General features: G+C 35.7%; 1 long non-coding RNA gene across 1 annotated transcript; it reads left to right on the top strand.

Annotated features, from left to right (window-relative positions):
* The first annotated feature begins 5,437 nt into the window (after window positions 1-5,437).
* Window positions 5,438-7,135, top strand: LOC129365399 (uncharacterized). Its single transcript, XR_008606512.1, has 3 exons — window positions 5,438-5,602; window positions 6,178-6,268; window positions 6,432-7,135. It is a non-coding gene; the product is annotated as an uncharacterized LOC129365399 (long non-coding RNA).
* The last annotated feature ends 5,085 nt before the right edge of the window (window positions 7,136-12,220 follow it).

Below are 12,220 nucleotides of genomic sequence, written 5' to 3'. Positions count from 1 at the left end.
TATTCATTGTATAAAAAGAAAACTGATCTTGTGAGATCAATCGCAGCCGGCATGAAGAATGTGTGAGGTAAAGTGAAGGAGCATTGATTTAGTTCACTGCAATTATATTGGAAACCAGAGGCAATAAAAAACATCTTGATGGAGCCGATGGAGGGGGATGAATCCCTGCGATCTAAGAGATAAGATAAGCAAAAGACTGAAACAAAACCACATGGGTGAGGAGTGAGGAAGAGTGGCTTGTCACTGTCTCTGCACCATCTGGTCCCCATCACCTCCGCCTTAACTTCAGTGATGTCACTCTGGAAGGAAGATGGTACCAATTAGAAACAGATTGGAGACATCTCCTGAACAGACCCATGTGGGCTCACTTCCAGCCCTCCGTATTGGTAGTTTATTAAAATCGGTGGGTCATAAACTTATAAGGTCACCACCTTTGACCAACGGGGTCAAGTGTGTTTATAATAATTAATTAAACGCTGATGTTGTCGTGACTAGACTTTGTAGGTTCGTGGTTGGGCAAACCGATCAGATTTTTAAAGCTTTTCTGTTCCGCCAGAAGCAAGACGGACTGGCTCTCCTTTTATTTCTTTATCAGGACCGGAGACGGCTCAGGCACTTTCCCAGAATCTGTCAGGACTGGGCGAGCGCAACGCTTCATCCATCACAGGAGCCGGCTCCACAGGCTTTTCATTTTACCAAAGGGGAGGCCAACTTCTGAGGCCAGGCCCATTAAGTCTTCACATTCGTGTCCCAGCGCCTGTCATTTGGCTCACATCAACAAAAACACTCTTTCATTTTCGCTGTTTCTCATTTTTCCTCTCTTTTCAATTTATCTTTATTTCTAAGTTTTGTTTTCCAGATTTTTTTCCCCCTCCCTCTGCCCTCTGTCGCTCCATCACTTTTCTAACGTCTAATGAGGAGAGAGTTTGTTTTGAAAATAGTGACGTGATGTTGAGCTTGAAGCTGCAAATGAAGTGCACATTTTGAGGATAGGTAAGAGCTGTGATGTGAGTTCCCAATAAACCAGCATGTTGCCCTTTGAAGGCCAAATATCAAATTTTAGAGCCATGAAACCTGTAAATATTGAAAGTAGAAAACAAAAATAAATTATAATTGCCCTTTCCATTCTTTTTCAAAGCAGATGAGGAATTTTAAATACACCTTTTAAAAACAAAAAATCCTTTGTTAACCATACCTTATAAAAAATAGGACATGAATACCATATTAGGATAATAACTTGTCACTTGGATCAGCAGTATCCAATAGACCATTGTTAAAGAGAGAAAACAAGCAGTTTCCTCAACATAAAAATAGTTCATAGAAATAATAATTATTGATACTTCAGAAAATGCAGAGTGAGCATTTTTGCTGCTAAGATAATGTAAACAGAAAACATAGATAAACTGTGGATAAAGTATAAACCATATATTCACAGCAGTTTTATCCTCTGTCTGCTTTCGCTTAGCTTAACTCTCTTTTTTTTCCATATTATTTTTCTTTTCTCTGTGCCAAATGAAGGAGAAAGGGTTTGCAATTTGATTGTAACTTAGTATTTTTACTGATCTTTCATCCTTCACATGTGAACCATTAGCTTGAAGTGAGTACTTGGGGAAACAAACTGCAGATGGACTTTTAGCGTTTGTGACATGATACGCGTCGTTGCAATGACGATTTGACAGCTCTATTTCTTTAGGTAGTTAAATCCTCATGACTAAATGTCAGATTCATTACACAGAGAAAAGCAAGACTTGCACAACAACTGCATGGCTTGTTAAAGTGAACTAAGGTCATAGAGAGGAAAGTTCTGATTAATTTATGTCTGCATTAGCATAACAGTACTGGTTGTGCACATTTACAGACATACTGGGTTCACAACAAAGCACTTTTAAATATCTCTGTAGGGTGCTGGTTTGAGGGGTCTCTAATCTATTACTATCAGGCAACATTTCTCCCAACTTCCTCCCCCAGACCTCTAAACAAAAATCACAATGTAGATTTTTACTTAATGAACTGAAATATGAGCTGGAAACTTCACAATAGCTTCTTTTCTTGCAGGTCGACTTTGAGTTCTTCAATAAAACATAAACTTGGTGTTGAGTCACCTCTTTGACAACTTTCCTTTTTTCTTTTCTTGCTTCCTGAAAGACCCTGACATTTTAAAAAAAGAAAATATCTGGATTTACTAGATTGTCAATAGGGCTATTAAAAACCATTTCACTGTGTATCTTTCGGAAAAGACCAAACCCAAGCCTGACACCGATGACAGTAAGATTATTCCTTGGAAAGGCCCTGATACCTCAACTACTTTTTCCTCTTCATCTTTGGCAGCTTTTTCAAAATTGCTTCTAGTGTCATACCCAGTCATTCCAAATATTTCCCTAAAGGAATCTGATGACTCAAAGCAATTTAGTCCTCATTTTGTCTCTGTTAGAAATTGTAGTCAGGCCATAAATTTTGTATGACAGCATGAGAGCATTTGTTTTTAAAGGCGACACAGCATTGTCTCTGAACAAAACACACTTAATGTTGAGATTAAGCAAATTTCCAGGAGTAAAACAAGACACCAAAAATGGGTTTCTTTTGGGATGCAGCTGTTTCTGTGACTCTTCCTGCCCTGAGTTTTATTTTCAGGGGAAAAGAATAAATACTTTTGATCCGAACATACTTTGCTTGGGATCAAACATTTTTACCTCTAAAACACAAAATCTGAACCTTTAGAGTTTTTGTCTGTCATAGAATATATCAATAAAAGCTAGTATCACTTTTCATAAGACACTTTCATGTCTCCATTTTTTATCAACACTTTATTTTGTTCTAAGAACTAGATGAATTAAAATAGATGTATGAAATATATCAGTCTCTGTGCAATTGCTCTATATATTAACAGAGATATTACCCAAAATAAATAAACTTTTCGGTCATATTTTTATTATTGAGAAGCATCTATGTTTACTATGTAGGCCAATAAGTTCAGTTTCTATCTTATTCACGACTTTGTATTGGTTGATCAGATTCAATCCCAATAAAATGTATTGAGGTTTCTGACAAAATGTAAACAAAGTGACTTATAAAATGCAAACAACGTCTCAGGGTTATGAGTACTTTTGTAAGACATTGTATCTTAATTAAGTAAATTGAATGATTAAACATCAAAGCGTCACGGCTAGTTTAAAAGCATGTCTGCATAGAAATTAAACCCCCTCCAGCTTATTATTGCAAAACACCTTATAAACTGTAGTTAATCTGTAGTATTTCTGTTGTATGTGATCTGATTCCACCCACAGCTCCCAGTTAATTAGACATGATCGTACATGATTGGGGTTGGGTTTTACTCTTTTCTCATTTACATGTCGCCCTTGTGGCTGTGCCAAGCAGACGTTCTTGGCTCTGCACATAAATCTGCCAGTAAAGAGGCACTCAAAGTACACTGTAAAAAAGGAACCTCAGGGGTTATCACATTAACAAAAGAATATCATGTACTGTTAACTAAATAATTCCATGTTTGAGCTAAAAACATGATACAATCATGTTGCATAAACAAGATATTCCACAACTTCAACGTTTATAAAATGTAATCATGTTGAGCTAACATGATTCATTATAGTCAGACCGATCCTATGCTGAAGACCACGAGTGAGATCACGGGATATCACGCAAGTTCACGCAAGATTACGGAAAATCACGGGATATCACGCGAGAACACGCGAGACAATCGGTTTTCTCTCGCAAATGGAATAAAATGTATTCAAGGTGAGATAACGTGATTCAATTACGTCAGCTAGATCTTCCGCCGAAAAAAAAAGAACGTCGGGGCGTATTACATTAACAAAAAAATATCATGTACCTTTCACACAATAATGTTGGGTTTGAAGCGAAAACGTGATAAAATCATGTTGGATAAACAAGATATTCCACGACTTCACATTTATAAAATTGAATCATGTTGAGCTAACATGATTCATTATAGTCAGACTGATATTGTGCTGACGACAACGAGTGAGATCACGGGGTATCACGCGAGAACACGCGAGACAATCGGTTTTTTCTCTCAACTGAACTAAAATGTATTCAAGGTGAGCTAACGTGATTGAATGACGTTATCTCAACTTGAATACATCTAATTAACATATATATACCCACCGCGGGTGGTTCTTATCCTCTGGGCCTGGGACCAAGATACTGCTTGGTCCTGCGCAGTATCTTGGCACAGCCAAGATACTGCGCAGGACCCTATATATATATATATATATATATATATATATATATATATATATATATATATATATATATATATATATATATATATATATATATATATATATGTTTGCATATTTTATATATATAATTTTATTTTATTCAATATCAATATTTGTCAAAGTTAATCTAATAAAAAAAAAACACAGTGACGTCAGTTCCAAAGCGCTATTGTGTCAGACTCATCTCCCGCTGAAGAGGATCCAGCGACATCAAGAGATTACGGAAAATCACGCGAGATAACTGGCTCGCACCTTGTTGGGTTTTTTCAAGCGCAGAGGGGAGATTCCTGGCGTGCATCTACCTAATTTGAAGAAGGTAAGAGTCAAACTATTTTAATCTAAATCCATATAAAAATATGTAACTTAAAATTTCTCTACATTTGCACCATTTTCTACTTGTTCCATACTTGTGTCACATTATTTAATGTTCTGTAGATTAAGTCGGTTAGGTTAAGGCAGATAGCTTTTGTTTACATTTATCGCCGCACCATGTTAGGTACATTTTGTGCGAAAAAAGTCTGCAGAGCCATATCTAGTGTACAAAGCTGCTGCCAGAGACACAAATGGACCCCAGAAATGTCACAGTTTTGCTCCTCCTGAGCTCCCTGGAGGTTTAGAGGATTTTTAACACACGGATCTAACATCAGTCTATTTCTAACTATTTTAATTCTATTTCAGTAATGTTACTATGGAGGTAAATGTAGATACACACACTTTGGTACCTTTCTATCATCATCGAGATTCTTAAGTAATTATGGTAATAAAAAGTCCTACATTTCAGTCGGTGAAACCTGCAGAAAGCATTGCTTTCTGAGCTTTGTTAAATGTTCCTAAAATACCTGTTAGTTATGGATTTCTAGTATATTTTGTCAGGCTAAAACTCTCAATGGATTATCCATTATTACAGACTTGAGCTTTCTATTTTTTTTCTTTAAAATACATATTCCTCTGCTGTAAAGATGTTGGGGTTTTTTGGACTCTTCTTTTGTCCCCAAATAATTGTAGCTCAGAAACAATATTGAAGTTCATTGGTTTAATTTTGAAATGTTGATGTTTTTTGTGTTGATTGTTTGTGCTCATTTTGACCTGTGTTACTATTGCTTTCTACCATGTTCAATTCACCATTGTTCTGCACATACGTGCTTGCATGTGTCCGGTGGTTTTATTCGTGAGGCATTCAAGGGACTTGTACTAAAAGATACAACTCAGTTCAGTATGAATTGCATATTTTAATGGCTGAAAATATATCTGATCTCTTTCAGAACATCACCTGTCTGTAATCCACCTGCGTAAGTACTGGTCAAGGGGCTCATCGGCTATCAAGTTATAGATTTCAGTGGCTAATAGTAAGTTTTGCCAGATCTAAAGTGACTGAATGTAGTGTTAGAGAGCTTATAAAGCTAGGGTTCAGCTAAACATTTATTTGGCCAGTCTGTTTTATTTGTCTTTATTTGTGTGGGGATGTGGAAATGTAAGGAGTGTAGTCTCTCTCTGTCTCGTAGATATGACCTGTTAAAACATTTTACACTTAAACACCGGCATATGCGACGTTATCCATGCCCACACATAGACTGTCCATGTACTTGTAAGACATGGAATGCTTTGCATATTCATTTAAGTAGAAGGATATAGACTGTGTTGACCATTCTGTACTTTTCACATATTTCTTTGGTGATATATTCATGTCTTTATTTAAACCTCTAACAGCTTCAGTTAGATGTTTAAATAAAATGTTAAACTCCATTTTAGTCATGGCATAATGAAGGGATACTAACAATTTTAAATATCTTTCAAATAGACTGCAAGCCACTGATCACTTTTGTTGTGACTTCCTTTGAATGTAGCTATGTTTTCAAGTGTGTGAACCTATACTGCTGGAGTTTTGAGATTGTTCTCATTGTTTTTTGATCTGCATATTTAGGAAGACACTGCTGAGGTCAGACGAGAGTGCATCCTCAAAGGTCTGTGTGTACCTAAATGAAGATCCAGAGAAGCTGGTGAGGGAGTACATGGTATGTTAAATTCTCTTTGTGTTTACAATAGAACTCCTAAGAGTTGTTAAAATACTTTCACCAACTAAGGTCCATGAGTGACTCAATCAATGTCAGTCTTAATTTATTTATTTAATTACATGTGAATTGTCTCTCCCCCAATACCCTTCCCTAACTCCCTTAGGACGTTGATGAATGCGCAGAAATGGCCAAAGCCGAGACTGTCCTCGGAATCGTCATTCGAGCAGAGGGTGCAGAGGCTGCCGATGCACATCTGGATGTTGGGATTGTCCTGGAGGAGGTGGAAGTTATGAACAGCTTGGGCAGTGTATCTTCTGCAATAGTGATGCTGCTGGGACTAATCTATGCTCTAAACTTGAGCTACCCTCAAGTTTAGTGCGTTCAGCACTCAACTTGCTCAGTAACTCAAGCATACCTTTGAAGTAATACAGAAAATAATAATGAAATTGGATGGAAAGAACTTATCAAAGAAAGCACAAGTTCTCAATATGAAACTCGCTGCTAAGTTGAGTAAAGTTTCATATGGAAAATGAGTGTTTAAAGTCTGCAGTAGAAAAGATTTATATTGTTACAGTTCTCTAAGTTGAGAAAATATACTGACATGTTTTATGTTGTAAAGAATTGGCTGGGAAATGAAACTGTAACCTTTTTGTAGTTGTTTTTTTATTTCAATGTCCAACTCGGCTGTGTTTTGTGCTGTGTAAAAAAAACGATGTATAACAATTCTGAAAATACAATTGTGTTGTACCTTTTCTAATTGTTGAGTGTTCTTCCTACACTTTCACCTAGTGCTATCTTAAAATGCTTGATTAACGCTTGAAAATATGTCTTTGAATTAACGTCATGAAATAATGGAAAGGATTTCCACACGATTAACTAGTTGTCTTTAAGCATGAAGCATATTTGTTGAGCTAACTTACTTTTAGTGAGTTGGACCTACTGAATCAAGTAGTGTGAAGGTACCACTGTAAAATAAGGTGGTTTCAACTGGATTTACATTCATCTTAATGAAGTTACATCAATGATTTGGTCCTAAACATTGCAGATTAGTTGGGCTGGCTGTATTGCATTACACTGGGTCACGCTATAGTAACTGAGTTAAAGGAACCTTTAAAACATATGTTGAGCCAACACATTTCATTTGAATTTGAATAACCTTAATGAATGGAGTAGAGCCAACTCATTTGATTTACAATCATCCATTGCCTTACCATAATTCTGGTTAAGCCAACATATTTGGTTTAAATTAGAACAACCTTAATGAATTATGTTTTGCCAACTCATTTTATTTATATAAGAATAACCACAATATAATACGTTGAGCCAACATGTTTGATTTAGAATCACCCATTGAATCACCATTGTAACAAGTTGAGCCAACACATTTGCTTTACATTGGAATAATCTTAATAAATTAGGTTGACCTAACACATTTGCTTTAAATAGGAGTAACACAAGTACATGGTGCTGAAATAAAGCAAAGTAATCAGGTGGAAATCCTTTCCATAATTTTTTTATGTTCATCCAATGACTTATTTTTTTCAGTGTAAACAAGCTGAGCATTCTTGCGAGTTGTGCTGCAGTGCGTGGTGTTCTCACATGTTTCTTTGTGTTTTTTGCAGTAGTGGTTGAGTCATGAATTGCTCCATGCTCTGTGAAGTCTCAGCAGGTGGTTTAATTCCACTCTTTTTGCAGTTGGGCAGTCGGAGCCGACAAACTTTCTTCAGGAGTCTGATTGCCGCCTCTGACTCGTTCTTGTCTCTTATCCTTCTCCACCAGTCGTACCTCCATCCAGGAAGGAAGCAGTTGTTGCTAAACGGTCTGCTGCCCTGTTTCATTATCTGAAAACCAGCCATAGAGGCAGTAGGGGGGCATGTTGTCAGTGGCTTTATCTCCACCTCAATGTTTTCTTGGAATAAAGAGAACTTTTAGTGCTTTAACTTTTGAAACTTCTTATTTACGTTCTGCATTGTGGCTAATTCTTTCGCCTCTGTTTCCCCTTGAGCTTTTTAAGGTGTTTACATAAAAAGCATATTGAATTTGTTACAGGGCCCCATGTCTCATTTCCACTTGGCTCTAGAAAAATAAAAGGAGAGGACCCCAGATTAAAACATATTTTTTAAATTATATGATAATTAAACCAATTACAATCTGTTTATGGGGCCGTGCCTGGGTTATGGCCACTTTGGGCATGCCATCGAACAATGTGGATCTTGTTTGGCTGCTGTTTGAAGCGGTTTGGCTGTTTTAAAGGATCTCGCTTAACTGCAGCTCCTAAGTTGTGGGTTTTTGAAGCCGTAGTGCACGCTCATCTGCGCTGAGCTTCTGGGATCCCAAGGGAAGCGTCATCAAATTCAACTGAAAAACAAAAACCCACTGCTTTATATTTTGTCAACCATATCACATATACAATCTTAGGTATACCAGATCATGAAGCAAATGTTAATGCCAGGCAAATGTAACCTGAAGTGAATACAACAATTGTTTTAATGTGGGGATTTTATTTATTTGATAAGTCACACTCATTCCTGGTCTTTCTCATCGCCATACCTACAAAGTAAAGTAATTTCTTCAATAGAAGCTATCTGGGAACATGAAGTAGGCTAAATACTATGCTCCAATGAAAAGAAAACGAAGAAGAAATAGGGAACAAATTCAGTTCAACCAATGTTTCTGGAAAGGGTCACAAATCCATTCCTAGGACTTTGGGGCTCTGCAAAACTGCACTGGGAGCCAATATCCACAACATGGAGCAGCTAGTCTGCCAAAATTACTCCAAGAGAGCATCAATAACTTATCTGAAGTTATTGATTTCACTAATGGGCACGCAAGATGGAAAGCATTGTGAAGCAATGACATCTGAAAGGACATGCTCATCAATGATTCAGTCTGGTTGACGTCAAAACAATTCTACAAACAAAATTTGCCCAAAATTGCTCCACAGCGACATACAAGACTCATTTTTGATCACCACAAATACTTTGAGGCCAAGCAGCAACTGCCACCATCAAGGTTGGAACCTTTATTGGGTAAATACCTTTTCATATAAATTTGTTTGGATTTTTTTTTTTAATCAAAGAATGAACTCATTATTTGAGAACTGTATCTACCCAGGTAAAAAAAAAAAAAAGGAACATTCCACAGTTTGTTTTATAATAGACCTTCCACAAACTCAAAATGTATTTTATTTTACATTTAAGAACTTTTCTGAAATTCTCTGTCTTTATTTGCATTTCAAAAATGCAAATAAACTTTTATTTCAAAACTTCCTCTCTCGCTCTCTCACCGTGTTGCTCCTTGGAATGAGCAAAGTCGACAAGAAAGCTTCACATCAGAGCCTCTCCTCTCGTTCGTTTCAGAGAAGGCTTTCACAAACCGCTGGTAAAAATGTTTGTCTCAAGTTAATGGTTCTCTCCTCACACTTGAGACCAAACAGAACAAACAAAAAGCACTTATGTCAAACGGCACCCTTCATTACATAGGAAAGGGAATATTTTATTAACTCTAAATAAGCCCCACACCTATCGTAAACACCTATATTACTGTAATGCTATCATTAAATGAGCGAAGAGGAAGCCTTTCAGTCTGATAAACAGCAAACAGCTCTCCATTTGCTTCTGACTAAAATGATTTAATGGCCAGAATGAATCAGGGAAATTAAGCTGTTGATTCAGTTCCAACATATGAGCGGCCTGACCTCAGCCAGTAGGCATTAGATGTATGTTCCTGTAACTTCAGTGGCTACAACTTGGGAATGTTTTGAAGTTTGGAGAGCTATTTAAAGTAGAGCACCAGTAATAGGAAATGAACCTGTGTGGTGTACATTTGGAGGGGAAATACATAATTTGGTTTGAGGATCACATTTTACGATACAAAATGCTGTGTGTCCTGAACAACAGCATTTCATTACTTCGTCACGTTCAAAGCTAGTTTCTTGAGCAACATTTTTTACTTCTTTTTTAAGCTTTAAACCTTATTTAAAGCACGATTAATACATATGAGAGGAATATTCTGTGAACAATGGTCTTTTGTCAAAAAGGACCAATTTAGGTATCGGTAACAAATTCTTTATGTCTTCATCAGTAATTTGATGTAATGGACTTGATGAGAGAAAAAGACCAGAGGCATATACTACAAAAATGTGTAAACAAGTGGTTGGAATGCAAAAAAAAAAAAAAAAAAAAGAAAGAAAAAACTAAATCTTAGGATTTCACTGAAAACCAGCTCAGGTAACCGGGTCCAAAATAAGCCTTTAGTTTATTGCTGATGAAAAGGACATAATGGCATCAAAATTCAAAATAAGAAACTTACATACTAAAATCGGAGGAAGGACTGAACAGGAACCAGGATGAGCAGAACAGTAGAACCCATTTAGTAAAGAAACAAAACTTTACAGATAAAGAGTGATTCTGGGAGACAGGGATTCGCTTAATCCAATAAACAGAATACGCTCCAGCTAAAGGGTGAAACGCATCACAGCTTGGAAGGACATTAAGTGATCATAAAATGATGATGACCGAAAAGGGAAAGAAATTGCGATGGAATGTGATAGAGTAACTCAAAGCCCATGGATCACAACTCCAAAATCATTGCAAGGACTTTTGATTGACATATTTTGTGGCCATCTGACCCAGAACCAGGTTATGATAGAAAAACCGTGAGAGTAACCAGTCTGGTTAATGAAGGTGCTCAGAGTTCATGGAGCACTGTAAAAAAGGAACCTCAGGGGTTATCACATTAACAAAAGAATATCATGTACTGTTAATTAAATAATTGCATGTTTGAGCCAAAACCATGATACAATCATGTTGCATAAACAAGATATTCCACAACTTCAACGTTTATAAAATTGAATCATGTTGAGCGAACATGATTCATTATAGTCAGACCGATCCTATGCTGAAGACCACGAGTGAGATCACGCGATATCACGCAAGTTCACGCAAGATTACGGGAAATCACGGGATATCACGCGAGAATACGCGAGACAATCGGTTTTTTCTCGCAAATGGAATAAAATGTATTCAAGGTGAGATAACGTGATTCAATTACGTCAGATAGATCTTCCGCCAAAAAAAAAAAGAACGTCGGGGCGTATTACATTAACAAAAAAATATCATGTACCTTTCGCACAATAATGTTGGGTTTGAAGTGAAAACGTGATAAAATCATGTTGGATAAACAAGATATTCCACGACTTCACATTTATAAAATTGAATCATGTTGAACTAACATGATTCATTATAGTTAGACTGATATTGTGCTGACGACAACGAGTGAGATCACGGGATATCACGCGAGAACACGCGAGACAATCGGTTTTTTCTCTCAACTGAACTAACGTGATTGAATGACGTTATCTTAAATTGAATACATCTAATACCTCAAGCTCCCAGGCCTCTAACAGAGGCCTGGGAGCTTGAGGGTCCTGCGCAGTATCTTGGCTGTGCCAAGATATATATATATATATATATATATATATATATATATATATATATATATATATATATATATATATATATATATATATATATATATATATATATATATATATATATATATATATATATATATATTATTAGATTAACTTTGACAAATATTGATATTTGTCAAATATCAATATCTGTGCCAAGATATATATATATATATATATAATATATATATATATAATATATATATATATATATATATATATATATATATATTATTAGATTAACTTTGACAAATATTGATATTGAATAAAATAAAAAAAAAATATATATATATATATATATATATATATATATATATATATATATATATATATATATATATATATATATATATATATATGTTTTTTTTTTAAAACATATATATATATATATATGTTTTTTTTTTTAAAAAAACATATATATATATGTTTTTTTTTATTATTTTATTCAATATCAATATTTGTCAAAGTTAATCTAATAA

This window comes from Poeciliopsis prolifica, unplaced genomic scaffold (assembly GCF_027474105.1).
Source record: "Poeciliopsis prolifica strain line A6 unplaced genomic scaffold, Auburn_PproV2 SCAFFOLD013, whole genome shotgun sequence".
NCBI lineage: Eukaryota > Metazoa > Chordata > Actinopteri > Cyprinodontiformes > Poeciliidae > Poeciliopsis > Poeciliopsis prolifica.
Note: the sequence above shows the minus strand (reverse complement) of the source record. Positions and strands in the feature narration are given on the sequence as shown.